Consider the following 16,247-nt stretch of genomic DNA (forward strand, 5'->3'; position numbering starts at 1 on the left):
AATTTCTTCTGCATCAGTGATAATACTTTCCCAAGTGTATAATTAGCACGAGTTGGATTATTATTAAAATGCAAAGGGCATTTCCTTTTTGCTTGGGAATGTTCCACCCCCTTCCATTATGACATACAGCTTGAGTTGATAATATAATTTTCCAATTTTCTCTCTTATTGTGTGTTGCTCATCATAATAGCTTGGATCACTAAAATAGCCCTGTTTTACACTAGATAGTACGTGAAATGGAGAGCATCCTTGTCCCTGATAATTAGCCAAGTTGTTAAAGATACACACACACCCGAACTTGTGAGGATTTTTCCAAGTTGTAAGTCTAAAGTTTAATAATGAGGATCATCCAAGAATGATATCAACTTAGAGCATGCAGATTACCTCCACTATTCGGTGTCTTTTTAGGTGGAAAGTTAATACCTTGGGTCTCGGGGTCCATCTTTTTTTCTTTGTTATTTGCATAGGAATAAGTAGAGTAGTGATCACCTAGAGCCTCCCCGCCCCACTTTTAGAACTTAGACCGCAAGGTGAAAAAAAAGGCATGAGGCTTGATTTTGGAGCATGTTGGGATTCATCACTTTAATTTCTGCTTCTCAAATTTTGTGAACACGCATGCATGAATCCTCCTCTTTTTTCTCTTTTTGGGTCAATCCATCTATGGAAGTATAAGCATAGCTCAGTTTGTGCTTGAATACAGTCATACATACACTCGTGCTGAAGACGAGGACTCTTGGTTATATGGCTGATTCTCTATAGTTTTCTGATTGTAGTTGAAAACTTTGTCAGTAGAGTGGTTTCCTTGTAATAATTGGCCATGCTGCCCTTTGACCATGGAGAAATGATGTCCAAAACGCTTCATTGCATGAATGCATTTTAAAAACACAAAGCATCATCCATCTTCCACAAATGGTACTTTTTAAAGTCCATGTAGGGCTCTCTATTTTCATACATTTGATGATGCTGTCTTAGCAATGATGGTCCATCATCATGATCATCATCAATGTCATAACCTATTGAATCTTCCCTGCTCCCTTTTAGCCCTGTTATCCGGATCATTTGACTGGATACCGGCCAGTCTCCACTTGGAAAAAACAAAATCATCAATATAATTATAAAGTAGGGAAAATTGTCAATTTTATAACATATTTTCATTTCTTATTCTATTTATATTCTGATTATAAAATTGTGTGAACCAAGTGTTATAGAAAAAAAGACTAATTCTTTCAAATTTCAAATTGCTTAATATTAATTAATATGACATCTTATATAATTTTAAACTTGTTTATAATCATTTAAAGTAGTAATGAATGACTTGGCTCCTTGGGGCAAAGCTCTTCCTTCGAAATTGTGATGGTGGGTGCTAAGGCAAGCAAGTGAAAATTAAAGGCATCAAGGTAATTAAGGAATAATTTGAGAGAAATTAACAGGACAAAAGCAACCCTCTCTCTTTCTCTTCCTCGCCACTCTCGATTTTCTGTCATTTCTAATTCTCAAAACGCACACTGTAACTTTCTGTGTATCTTCCTCTCCCTCTCGATTATCTCTCCCCATTTCCTTCTTCTTGTTTATACAAACCTGCAGTCAGTACTAAGCATGAGAGCTATGACATGATAAAAGCGTAATGATTCACTTAGCAGTCATGAGACTGATATGGAAGCTGGTGAGAACAGAAGCAGTATACAAAATTGTAGTCATGAAGAGTGATTAGTTCAGGTATGCTTCAGAAGTCCACTTTTAATGGATAACTTCAACCAAGAAAACAAAAAACAAAATCATATTGATTCCACAAGACTGCACATTTTTTCAAGCAACAAGATGCAACAAAAGTCCTAGATTCTGCTCATCATCTCATGAAGGGGGAATTTCAGGTGTCAGAAGTGGTTGATTATAGTAAAGGAGAGTAGCTAATGCAGACAAGTTCCGTTGACTTAATTGAGAAACATTAAAGTTATCACTTGACATGTCAAACCCATCTCAGAAAAGAAACTTGACCAACATTTTCTTTCTTGATGCTTTGAAAAATATATTCTTGGAGAAGTTGGGTATCCACTCTTGATTCTGGAAGAGGAAGAAACAAAATTCTCTCAGAAAAAACAAAAATTCCTCGAATCATTCACATCTTTATTAAAGTGGCTTTGGTGTTTCTTTTACTTTAATTAACAAACCAATGTGCGACCTTTAAAGTGCAAATGTGAAATGTGACGCTATACTGACATATTATGTTGAAGCTCTGCCACTCACTAACAAGTTTTTTGAATTATGTGACTAGATGGATATAGATTTATTGTTAAGTTAGTTGAATGAATGTAAAGTATTTTATCTTTATTTATAAACATTTGAATTATATCAAGAAGGTATTAAATAATGTTTTGGATAAGTCAAGAGTGTGTACAACTGTAGTTCGAAAAATCAGGAACTATACAGTTGAAGAAATCTGTATTTGTTGAGAAGACTTAGCACTAGGTGTCAATAGACGTGTCAGCAGAGTTGTTTCCAGCAGAGTCCTTCCATCAGCAAAGTCCTATTGCATATCAAATTTCTACCAGACAAAATTCATCAGCAGATTCCTACTACAGATCAAATACTACTCAGAATATTTATGATTGAGATTTCGACTGAAACATTTCAGAACTTGGAGAGATTGGAGAGTGATCCAAGTGCTTGAGTGTAATTGATCTTTTGATCATTTTTCCTCTTTCTCTCATTGAGTGTGTGCTTACTCCATGCTGGACTTTGATTGATCGAGTTCAGCTATTGGAGTTCCAGGAAATAAGTCAATAGTTTAAAAATCGCTAGAGGTTCTGGCTGCTACTACGGTAGAGGCAAACAGATCGTTTGTCGGGTCAAGTAAAAGAGTCAATTAGCAAAGGTTTTGTAATTGAGAATTACTTGTAATTGATTTTCGAATAATAAAATTGATTTTTCTGGGTTTGGTTGCCCCTTAGGGTTTTACCTTTAAAGAGTTCTTTAAAAGGATTCCCTTTGGAACCAAATTTGGTGTAACGCACTTTATTTACTTTGTGTATTTAATTGATTATCAAACTATTTCATTATTGATCACTAACCAATTTGTTGATTGAATTGGTAGAACATGGTAATTCAAATACATGGCTACTTGAGTAGTTTCAATTGACATCATAGCATTGTTCACTCATTTGAGTATGATCTATGCTCCTGTTGACCATGTCGTCAATGACTTTCCCCCCACATTTTGATGAGAAAAATTATGCATATTGAAAAGTTCATATGAAGATTTTCCTAAAATCGTTGAATTAACGTGTGTGGTATGCAGTTGAGCAATGATGGACTAAACCCGAGACAACCATTGATGCATGGACAAGAGATGAGATTAACACTTGTAATTGGAATAGCAATGAACTTAATGCTATTTTTATGGCGGTATCTTCTGAAGAATTTAAAAGAATTTCCATGTGTGAGGTGGCTAAAGAAGCTTGGGATATTTTGGAAGTCACGCATGAGGGAACAAGAATTGTAGAAAATTCTAAATTGCAATTACTAACCTCAAAGTCTGAAGAGATTAAAAATCCTAGTAGACGAGAGCTTTAATGACTTTTATACTAAACTTAACGATATTGTAAATTCCAGGTTCAATCTTGGAGAGAAGGTGAATGATTTAAGAGTTGTGAGAAAGATCCTAAGATCTTTACCTGAAAGGTTTCGCTCAAAAGTGACTACCATAGGGGAAAACAATAACTTGGATGCAATGAAGGCTGAAGAACTAGTAGGTTTCTTACAAACCTATGAGTCTTCACTTCCTCAAATAAGAAAAAGGTAAGTCCATTGCTCTAAAAATTGTGAGAGAAGATCATGAAACTTTTTCTGATGAGGAGAATCTAAATGATGAGGATATAACGCTTATTGAAAGAAAATTCATTTTTAACAAAAGGGCAAATAGGAAGCAAAAGAAAGATAAGGTGTTAAGAAAAATGATTTTAAAAAATAGAATAAAGAGAAATCTGAGAAAAATGATAAGGTTAAGTGCCATGAATGCTCAGGTTATGATCACATAAGGATTGAATGTCCAAACTTTAAAAAGAACAAAAGAAAAGCACTTAATGCCACATTGAGTGAGAGCCCAGATTCTGAAAATTCCAATTCAACATCTGAGGATGAAAGTTCATTTACGGCCTTTTCTACTGTTATTAGTAAGATTCCTAAAATTATGCTAACAAAACCTTGATGATGATGACAGTGATTCAGAGTAGCTTTAGTTGAGGCTGATCATGAGTTGAATTTACAAGAAGCCTATAATAATTTATGTGAAGAGGTGGTCAAGCTGAAAAAATTAAATAAGAAGCTGTACAACAAGCTCACAAGCGTAGAGAATGAAAAGAATAATTTGTCTGAGTCATTAAAAATTTCTGAAGTTGAAGTATCAAGATTGAACAATCAAAGATGAGTACTTAAGAAGGAATTGGAAAAAGTTCAAGAATAATAATAAAAAAAAAACTACAATTTAGAAATTAGATGAGATATTGAGCTTTCAAAAATCTAGTTGTGATCGCACGAGTTTGGGGTACATGACTTCCCAAAGCAAAGAACTTCAAGCCTTATCATCCGTTGCCACTTTATCAAAATGTATTATCTTTGTTAAAGGAAGCCAATGTGAGGATGCTCCAAAGAAAATCGTGTCAAAATGTAACATTCTGAGAGTCTCTCATGAAAGGTCAATGTCAAGAAAGCCTAATTGAGGTAAGTTTAAAAGTAAGTTTATTCTTACGTGTCATCATGCAGTAGCTGGTATACCAAAGTCTCTAAAAGCTAAAAAGATGGTATGTGGAGCATGTCAAGAGGGAAAGCAAACAAGATCACAACACAAGAAAATTTCAGATATTATCACCTCTCGACCTCTTGAGCTACTTCACATGAACTTGATGGGTCCAACACAAACCAAGAGTCTTGGAGGGAAGAAGTGTATTATGATTATTATAGATGACTTTTCCAGATTTACTTGGACCATACTTCTAAGGGAAAAATCTGAAGCATTTTACCTTGCCAAGAAGCTGTTCAAGAGACTACAAATAGATGATGACCTTTCTATCTCTAGAATTCGTAGTGATCATGGTAAAGAATTTGAAAACTCTAATTTCTCCTCTTTTTGTGATGAATAGGGCATCCATCAGGAATTTTTTGCTCCTATTACTCCACAACAAAATGGAGTAGTGGAAAGGAAAAATAGTGCTATTCAAGAGATGGCTCAAATAATGTTGAGCAGAAAAAAAATGCCTTATACTTTTGGGGAGAAGCTATGAACACGACAAGCCACATTCTTAATAGAGTTGTCTTTAGACCTAGAATAGAACATACCACGTATGGGTTATGGAAGAACAAGAAGCCCACTGTTGAATATTTTAGAGTTTTCGGCAACAGGTGCTACATCTTGTGTGATCAAGAAAGTTCACATAAATTTGGTAGTAAGAGTGATGAAGGAATATTCTTTGGATATTTGTCAAATAGCAAAGCCTATAGAGTCTACAACCTACATACAAAAACTGTTATGAAATCTATAAATGTGATTGTAGGTGATGTTTCAGGCGAGACCACAAAGAGGAAACTTGAAAACTTGAAGGAGTTAGTGTTGAGTATTTGGAGTCTGGTTCACGCCGCTCGAGCGAAGCGTCTAGCCGCTCGAGCGAATACAAGTCAGAGAGCTTCGCTCGAAGAGAGCTCGACAGACTGCTCGAGCAAAAGCAAGTCAGAGAGGTTCGCTCGATGACCGCTCGACTCACGGCTCGAGCGGAGGGAAGTCAGAGAGCTTCGCTTAATGAGCCGCTCGACTCACGGCTCGAGCGATTGCGGGAAACAGGTTCGCTCGACGCGGGCTCGACACGCCGCTCGAGCGAACATCATTAATTCTGCTGAATTTAGGGTTTCCGCCGTACAACATATATATTGAGTTGTTTTTTGACTTGTACAGCATGAGAGTGAACAGTAGCCGTTCTACACTATTGTATTGTGATTCCTCAAAAAATAAAAATCCTCTGCAGCTCCCGTGGACGTAGGCAATTTGTCGAACCACGTAAATACTGTGTCGTGTGTGATTGCTTGTTTTTCCTGTGTCTATATTCACTTTATTGTCATCGTTTACACAACAATTGGTATCAAGAGCCAAGGTTTAGGTCTGAGAAATACGATAGCTGGAGAAGAAGTGAAAGTATTGGGGATTGAGAAGTTTGATGGCACGGATTATGGGTATTGGAGGATGCAGATACATGATTACCTCTATGGGAAGAAACTCCATCTTCCATTGTTAGGGAAGAAGCCGGACAGCATGTCAGTTGCTGATTGGACTCTGTTGGATCGACAGGTCCTGGGGGTTATTCGTCTAACCCTGTCGAGATCCGTTGCACACAACGTCATCAAGGAGAAGACGACTGCGGATCTCATAGCGGCTTTATCAGGTATGTATGAAAAGCCGTCAGCAAATAATAAGGTACACCTGATGAATAAGTTATTTAACTTAAAGATGTCAGATGGTACGTCTGTTGCACAACATCTGAATGATTTCAATACTATCACAAATCAATTGTCGTCTGTTGAAATTGAATTTGATGATGAGATACGTGCACTGATACTATTGGCATCACTGCCAAACAGTTGGGAAGCCATGAGGATGGCTGTTAGCAATTCTGCTGGTAAGTCAAAGTTGAAATATGATGACATCCGTGATTTGATTTTGGCTGAGGAGGTGCGTAGGAGAGATTCAGGCGAGACCTCACGTTCGAGTTCAACTCTGAATGTCGACTCTCGGGGGAGAGCACAAGACAGGAACTCAAACAGAGGCAGATCAAAATCAAAGAATAGGGGCAAGAGCAAGTCAAGAACTAGTCAGCAGGCAATTTGTTGGAATTGTGGCAAAGCTGGCCACATAAAGAAGAATTGCAAAAATCCCAAGAAGACAGAGAATGATAGTGCTAATTTGGTAACTGAAGAATTACAGGATGCACTATTGCTTGCAGTTCATAGTCCAGTTGATGACTGGATACTTGATTCAGGGGCATCTTTCCATACATCTTCCCATCTGGAGATAATGCAAAACTATGTTGCAGGTGATTTTGGAAAGGTGTATTTGGCTGATGGAGAAGCTTTGAATGTAATTGGAATGGGAGACATCAACATTGTACTTCCTAACAAGAACAAATGGACCTTGCAAAAGGTCAGACACATTCCTGAGTTAAAGAAGAACCTCATCTCTGTTGGGCAACTTGATGATTGTGGTCACTCAGTGGTATTCTCAGATAGCACCTGGAAAGTCACCAAAGGGGCATTGGTACTGGCTCGGGGTAAGAAAATTGGTACACTCTATATGACTACTGGTTTAAATAACACTATTGCCACTACCGTTGCAGAGAGCACAGCAGACTTATGGCATTGCAGGCTTGGCCATATGAGTCCGAAGGGCATGAAAGAACTTCTGTCTAGAAGCAAGCTACCAAAACTGAAGTCAGCTGATCTCAGTATGTGTGAGAGCTGTATTATGGGGAAACAGAAGAAGGTCAATTTCTTGAGGAGTGGTAGAACACTGAAGTCAGAGAGACTGGATCTTGTGCACACTGATGTGTGGGGACCTTCCCCAGTGGCATCCCTTGGAGGTTCTCGCTACTATGTTACATTTATTGATGATCACAGCAGGAAGGTATGGGTCTATTTTTTGAAACATAAATCTGATGTATTTAATGTGTTCAAAAATTGGAAAGCCATGGTTGAGACTGAAATAGATTTGAAGTTGAAATGCTTGAGGTCTGATAATGGTGATGAGTATATTGATGGTGGGTTCAAGGAGTACTGTGCAACTCAGGGTATCAGAATGGAGAAGACCATTCATGGGACACCACAGTAAAATGGAGTTGCTGAACGTATGAACAGAACCATAAATGAGCGTGCTAGAAGCATGAGGCTGCACGCTGGGCTACCACCTACTTTCTGGGCAGATGCAGTTAGCACTGCAGTATACTTGATAAACAGAGGGCCATCAGTTCCTTTAGATTGTGGATTGCTTGAGGAGACTTGGAGCAGGAAAGAGGTCAAATTTTCTCATCTTAAAATATTTGGCTGTCTTTCTTATGTTCTTATTGATTCTGATGCTCGTAATAAGCTTGAGGCCAAGTCAAGGAAATGTTATTTCATTGGCTATGGAGACGAGGCATTTGGCTATCGTTTCTGGGATGATCAGGGTTGGAAGATTATAAGAAGCAGAAATGTGATCTTCAATGAGAAGATTGTGTACAAAGACAAGTCTAGTACAGTTGCTGAAGCAGCTCCTCAGGAGTTTGAGTTTGTGAGTTTGGATGATCTACCAGAGGTCACAGTGCAGTGCAGAGATGTGAGTGACGGGGAGAGTGGGTCTAGCACACCCATTCCCATTATTCCGCAGTCAGATCCAGAGCCGTCCACTCCAATAGCTGCAGTTCGCAAGTCAGGTAGGACTATTCGTCCTCCACAGTGTTTTTCACCTTCTTTGAATTACATTTTGTTGACAGATGGTGGAGAACCACAGAGTTACCAAGAAACCTTGCAAGATGAAAATTCTAGCAAGTGGGAGTTGGCCATGGAGGATGAGATGGATTCCTTGTTAGGGAATCAGACATGGGAGTTGACAAAACTTCCATCAGGGAAGAAGGCATTACACAACAAGTGGGTGTACCGGGTGAAAACTGAGCATGATGGCAGTAAGAGGTACAAGGCCAGACTTGTTGTAAAAGGCTTTCAATAGAAACAGGGCATTGACTATTCTGAGATCTTTTCTCCTGTGGTAAAAATCACAACCATCAGGCTAGTTTTGGCTATGGTTGCTGTTGAAGATCTATTTCTTGAGCAGTTAGATGTGAAGACAGCTTTTCTTCATGGAGATCTTGAAGAAGACATCTACATGCACCAACCCGAGGGGTTTGTGGTACAGGGAAAGGAAGGTTCAGTTTGCAGACTAAAGAAAAGCTTGTATGGCCTGAAACAAGCTCCCAGACAGTGGTACAAGAAATTTGATGGTTTCATGTGTAGTGTAGGGTACAGCAGATGTCAGGCAGATCATTGTTGCTATGTCAGACAGTTTGACAATTCTTACATTATTTTGCTGCTATATGTGAATGACATGCTCATTGCAGGGGCTAGTATTGATGAGATCAACAGTCTGAAGAAGCAGATGTCAGAGCATTTTGTAATGAAGGATTTGGGAGCTGCAAAGCAAATCCTTGGCATGAGAATTGTTAGAGACAGAGTCAGAGACACTTTGAGACTCTCACAGGCTGAGTATGTGAAAAAGGTACTCAACCGGTTCAGTATGGACAAGGCCAAGTCAGTTGGCACACCCTTAGGAAGTCATTTCAGACTCAGCAAGGATCAGGCACCAAAGTCAGAAGAGGAACAAGACTATATGAGTAAGGTTCCTTATGCCTCAGCTATTGGGTCACTTATGTATGCTATGGTTTGCACTAGACCAGATATTGCCCATGTAGTAGGAGTTGTGAGTAGATACATGAGTAATCCTGGAAAACAACATTGGGAAGCAGTGAAGTGAATTTTGAGGTACTTAAAAGGCTCCTCAGAAACGTGCTTGTGTTTCTCAGGAGAGGGCTTAGAGGTGCAAGGCTATGTTGATGCTGATTTAGCTGGAGACATTGATAGCAGAAAAAGTACCACAGGGTTTGTTTACACTCTGGGCGGTACTGCAGTTTCATGGGGTTCTAATCTACAGAAGACAGTTTCTTTGTCTACTACAGAAGCTGAATATATTGCAGTTTCAGAAGCTGCAAAAGAGATGGTTTGGATACAGGGCTTCTTGGAGGAATTGGGTAAAAAGAATCAGAATAGCACTCTCTACAGTGACAGTCAGAGTGCCATATTCCTTGCCAAGAACCCAGCATTTCATTCCAGGACTAAACACATTCAGATCAGGTATCACTTTATACGATCATTGTTGGATGATGGACAGTTGCTACTTGAGAAAATTTGTGGAAGTAAGAACCCTGCTGATATGTTGACAAAGGGTGTTACACTTGAGAAACTGAAGTTGTGCGCAACTTCATTGGTCTTCTAGCATGAAAACAGGAGCTGTGAGTTGCAGAGGTGGAGGATATCATGTTTGAGGCAGGGGGCGACAATGTGAGTGTACCAGTCTCCAAGTGGGAGAATTGTTGAGTATTTGGAGTCTGGTTCACGCCGCTCGAGCGAAGCGTCTAGCCGCTCGAGCGAATACAAGTCAGAGAGCTTCGCTCGAAGAGAGCTTGACAGACTGCTCGAGCAAAAGCAAGTCAGAGAGGTTCGCTCGATGACCGCTCGACTCACTGCTAGAGCGGAGGGAAGTCAGAGAGCTTCGCTTAAGGAGCCGCTCGACTCACGGCTCGAGCGATTGCGGAAAACAGGTTCGCTCGACGCGGGCTCGACACGCCGCTCGAGCGAACATCATTAATTCTGCTGAATTTATGGTTTCCGCCGTACAACATATATATTGAGTTGTTTTTTGACTTGTATAGCATGAGAGTGAACAGTAGCCGTTCTACACTATTGTATTGTGATTCCTCAAGAAATAAAAATCCTCTGCAGCTCCCGTGGACGTAGGCAATTTCCCGAACCACGTAAATACTGTGTCGTGTGTGATTGCTTGTTTTTCCTGTGTCTATATTCACTTTATTGTCATCGTTTACACAACAGTTAGCCCAGGCCATGGAAGATAATTACGTTTATATATAAAACGGTACATGAATTTAGTTTTCTGAATATTTGCTCGAGCGGATTGTCAAGCGTATATCGAGTGAACAATCTGTCTAAAGTACGTTTCACCCAAGGTCACAGTCAAACCAAATTCTAGAATGGCGTTTTCGATAGAAAATAAAGCCACCATCCTACGTGTATTAATATTTCTAGGTACCTTTCTGGACTTAAAGGCGCAAAAAAGGTCGAGAGGGAAGTGCAACGATATTTTTAGTACCTTTCAATTAACGACATGTCATATTATTCCAGACAAAACACAACGATAGCCGTTTATTTTCCCTTCGTGATTTTCGTGTTTCTGGGGTGGGTGTGTGTGTGTGACACGAGAGTGAGAGGGAGAGGCAGGTATCGATGGACCAATTCGAAGCAGCCAGCGTTTGAAGGAAGAGGATTCCGCTTCCGTAGCTTTTAATGCACAACAAGAAGACGACGATGACAGTATGGATATTCATTCCCCTGCTGCCGACCCTTCCGCTTCCACATCAACACCAGCATCAACCGCTACAATAGCAGCAGTTTGTGTGGCCAAACCCAATGCGAAAAACTAGGACAATGTGGAGGGAGGACAACAATGATGTTGAGCTCTCCAAGTTATCCTCCACTGCGACCCTGCTAAAATGACCAAGATGCAGTATGCTCTTCTTTTTCCTCTTATTATTGCACCCTCTTTTATTGACATACTCCATTACTTGTCATTACTCAGCAGGTTGGAAAAATGCAATCCTGACAACCCATGTACACTTAAATTATCAAGAAAGTGTTTCTCTCTGGCAATTTGAAAATAAAATCATGATTTAAACAAAGCAAAGAAAGAAGCATAATGCCTATATGGCGAAACTTGTTGATTATGCCAAGTCGTCTGTAAGATGAGCTTTTGAAGGCTTCAGCTAACAATCTATGACAGAATCAATCCTCAAATAGTGTTTTCAAGCAGGCTTTGGTATTTATTAAGGTGAATGAGCTCACTCAGTATGTTTTCAACAATAACAGCATTTTGTTTTTCAAATCCAGTTGGGATTTACTAACAGAAGTTTCTGTTATAGTCCCACTTTATATAAAAACCACGTTTCTCAAAATTCTTCAGTTTAAAGCTTTATTTATTTTTCCTTGTGCCTCTTTATGCACAAGCCGTAATCTGTATTGGGACCTCATGTAATGAGTTATACGTACATGAATAAAAACCAAAGCAAAAACCAACAAAACAACTAACCCCAACAAAGAATAAAAAACAGGACACTCCCTAGTCCCTAACGACAACGTAAATATGGCATGGTCAGCTTATTCAACCGAATCAAACCACACAAGAGTCTTGGCATAAGCTGCAATTGATTCCAGTTCGAATTTTCTCCGTCCGCACCATGCTTAGCCAACCAGTCAATCACCGAATTCCCTTCCCTGATACCGAATAATCCAAAGAAGAAAGGTACACATGAGCATAGTTTTTTCATTTTCTCCCCTTCTTTTTGGGCTTTGAAGTTGCAATGCCTGATTAGTTTTTACTGTTTATTGCCCACGGATGCAATAATACCAGCTTATGTCATTGTGGCATGTTTTTTTTTTGTTTTTCCTTAGCAGGATGGATGTAATGGGGCGTTGCATTGGTACTTGAAATGTAACTTCATTCCATGTTCCTTAGTCCCTACTTCCATCGCTTGTATAGTTCCCATATGGATCTTTGTCGTGTGTGTAAGTTGACGGCCTTAAAAGTTGAATTTGCTTAGTTGAGAACTATTGTTCTTTCTATTCAGGTACATTTGCTATCTCAGCTTTTTATTCATTCACCTTTGGAATGTAAAACTCCTGAATTAGTCTTGAAGAAGATCAATGGAGGAGCATATACACTCTCGAGACTAGGGTCGGTGAAATGGAAAGTTTTAAGTAAAAAATATGAGGTTTGAGGAACTAGTGCTGAACTTATTCCTGGTAGCTTTTACGCAATGGAAAGAGAGAAGCCTTTACGCAATGGAGAGAAGAATTCCCATAGCTGTAGACCTGTTGCTCTTATATATGCATGGGAAAGAAGAAGAGCCTTTACTGAGTGGAGAGAACGATTCCATTAGGTGTGTTTGGATGGATGGATTTAGAGGGAGGATTTGGATTATGGTCTTTAAAATTCAAATCCCTTGTTTGGATCGTATATTAAAACTTAAATTTAAATTGAGCCCGGTTATATATCAGCCGCACTCTCCGTACATTTTATATGGTGTTTTTTTTTTTTTTTTTTTTTTTTTTTTTTTTTTTTTTTTTATATATATATACTCAACAGATTAGGTGTGCTGCGGCTACAACCAACAGTAGACTGATGTAAATAATTTTTTATTTAAATTTACATCAAAAGCCAAATAAGTTTTAAAGCTTTTTAAAGTCTTGAATTTGAAATCCAAATCCAATATAAGTTTTTAACCTTAAGAACTTGATGATCATCATTGAATCTCCAAACGATGTTATATAGTTTTTTTTTTTTTTTGATAAAACAAACTGCATTCATTAATAACGGACACTATAACTTTAACCTGAAACATTCATTACAAACCAACTATAACATTAATGACTCCCCAGTACATAACTGTGACTGACAGAGTCTAATCCATGTTGCAAACCTCTCTCAGACTACCTGAGAAAGCACAACTCTATCCAAGACAGAGTTAACAAACCCCATACTTTGTCTAAGATGGAGTAGAGGACACACTCTATAGACGGAAGTCCAAGAGACGATGTGTTTTTTTTCCTTGAAACAAAAGACGTAACAGAAATTAAAGATACATGAAAAAAATGAATTACATCTTGAAAAGATATAGATCCGTATTTTCAACCTTGAAGTAAAAAATTACAAACAAAGTGATTGTAATGGCGCATGAGAGCCACACGCCACCCTATGAGTATGGCGGTCAATTAAATCTGAAATAACTGGTGGCCTTGGACCCAGAAAAGCTGTGCATGGTGGCAGAAGAGCACCCTTAGCAGTGGCACGTGGATTTCACGCCACTGTTTTTAATCTCATACCCTACCGGTTGGTACGGCCGATATTTTGCGTACCAGCCCAGTGGCCGGTACAGGTATCATATATATTTCGCACCGGCCTAAATACCAGCCGGTACCGGCCTATATTTTGACATTTATTTATTTATTTCAAACTACAGGCTTATTTTTTGACCCCCCAATTCAGACTAAGCTATTTATAATTTATATATATATATGTATTTATATATAATTTATTCATATATAGATTATTATTTTGGAATATAATTTATTCATATATCGACTATCCCGAAACGGTACACGAAAGTGTATCGGTACCGAAATATTTCGTTTTAGTGCCTTGACCTGTACGACATCCAGTATGGTATTCAAAACATTGTTTCAAGCGTCCACTTTAGACCGCGCATGTGGGTCATGCACAGCTCCGTTCGGCGAAAAACTTTGACCATCTAAAGAATCAGCACCTTGGGAAACTTGCGGGAGGGCGTGTGGTGGTTGCCGGACGCCGGAGACCAGCAGATCGACCTTCCTCCATACTTAGCCCTGAAAAAATAACTAAAAAAGAAAAAGAAAGAAGAAAACTAGAGATGAGAGGGAGTAGGGATGAAGGAGAGAGGAGGGAGGGAGGAACCGAAGCTCTTCCCCTCTGCGCAGGTTTTGATTTGGTGTGGTTTTTAGAGAGAATTAGGAGTCTCTCTCTCTAAACTAGGGCTGGTGTTGCTTTCGGTTTTAGGTGTATATAACGAGGTTGTATAGTTGAGGTTATTTGCATGTCTAGAAAAATAGAATTAAGGCGTGAAGGTAATGTCTTGTTTATCACTTTGGAATTGGGTAAGTGAAGTAGTATCAGGTTATTTTATTACTATTCACAAATTATTTATTACTTTTTATGACTATTCACTATTTTTTTTTACTATTATTAATATTTAGATCATTTAAAATTACCTCAACATTCAAACGTAGCTTTAAGGTTGTATACTTGAGTCTAGTTCGAGTGAATAGTGTTGAAATCCCTGCCCATTGTTGACTGCAGAGACAAGCAAGCAGTCATTGTTGACTGCTTGCTCAACCTCCAACGCCCAGCTCTCAACTGTCCATTGAATGCAACAATAAATGCATTCATACGTGAAGCAATGCATCTATAAATTGAGGCTTCTGGCGAGAGTCTCAATCACACCCAAGGAAGAGAAGAGAAAAGAGAGAGAGCTTGGAGAGCTCTGAGAGAAAAAAAGAGACTTGAGTTGAGTGGAGTGTGATCCTCTTCCTCTGTAATATTTTCTTGTGTACCATTATTGAATAGTGAAGCTCTTTTCTGTGGATGTAGGCAGTTGCCGAACCACGTTAAATTCTTGGTGTCACTGAGTGCGTAGAGTGTACTCTTTTATTACCGCTTTTATCCCTTCCGCTGTGTTGAATTCTCCAACAAATAGGGGTGGTTAAGTCTCGTTGATTTAATTTTTATTCAAATACGTGTCGAGTTAGAGTTTTTCAACGACTGGATTTTACGTTTACAAACAACTTATTTAATATTTGAGCAAGTTTGAGCTTATTCACCAGCTATTTCGTTTTGATGGATATATTTTTTATACTGTATTTTAAAACTTTATCCATACATTTTGACAAACAAATTTAACTTTTTACTAATATTTTTATTAAGTTTATGTATACATATATAAGTGATTATACATATAAGGATCAAAACAATGTATTTAGTATTAGGATCATTTCCTCTAACCTCTTAAATATTATTATTATTATTATTATAAATATAGAGATAATACTATAAACAATTAATGAAAATACGAAGTTATTAATTAAGCTTATGTCCACTTAAACGAGTTAAGTTGAGTATTATATGAAATATATCATATAATAATCAATTATAATTTTGTGCACAAATAATTCATTTAATAAATTAATCGAGTTGAATTTGCAGCTTAAGTTTTAATTTATTACCTTGTTGGATGAAAAATTGGTGAGATGATAAAATGAGTTGGGGGAGGGGGTGGTCTTTTAAGATTCATGCATTAAGATTATCCATCCACATATATTGAAGCAGTGGCAAGGGTTGGAAAATCGTGTTTTCGGGTCGTATTCGTATCATGTCATGTCAAGTCATGAATATTCAACTATATAAGTCAACTCGAACCCAACTCATTAAGCTAAATATGTCAAACTTTTAAATTTTAACACAACCCTTTAGATAATAGGTCATGTCGTGTCACCCGTTTAATAATTAATTATAAATATGTTAACACAATACGACTCATGCAAACCCATTTGCTTCATATAAATGAGTTGAATTAAAACGCATGATTCATTTGACTTGATTAACATAATTTCACATAAAAGTTAAAATTTATATTTATTAATAACCACAATATCATAAAAAATATATATATCAATATTTTTTAAATTTTAACATATAATAAAATCAATATTACAAACTATACAATAACAAATATGAGCATGGGTCTAAAATTACAATATCAATAATAAAAATAATAAAAACATAAACATACTGAAAAATACTAATA

The sequence above is a fragment of the Juglans microcarpa x Juglans regia genome, chromosome 5D (genome assembly GCF_004785595.1).
Source record: "Juglans microcarpa x Juglans regia isolate MS1-56 chromosome 5D, Jm3101_v1.0, whole genome shotgun sequence".
NCBI lineage: Eukaryota > Viridiplantae > Streptophyta > Magnoliopsida > Fagales > Juglandaceae > Juglans > Juglans microcarpa x Juglans regia.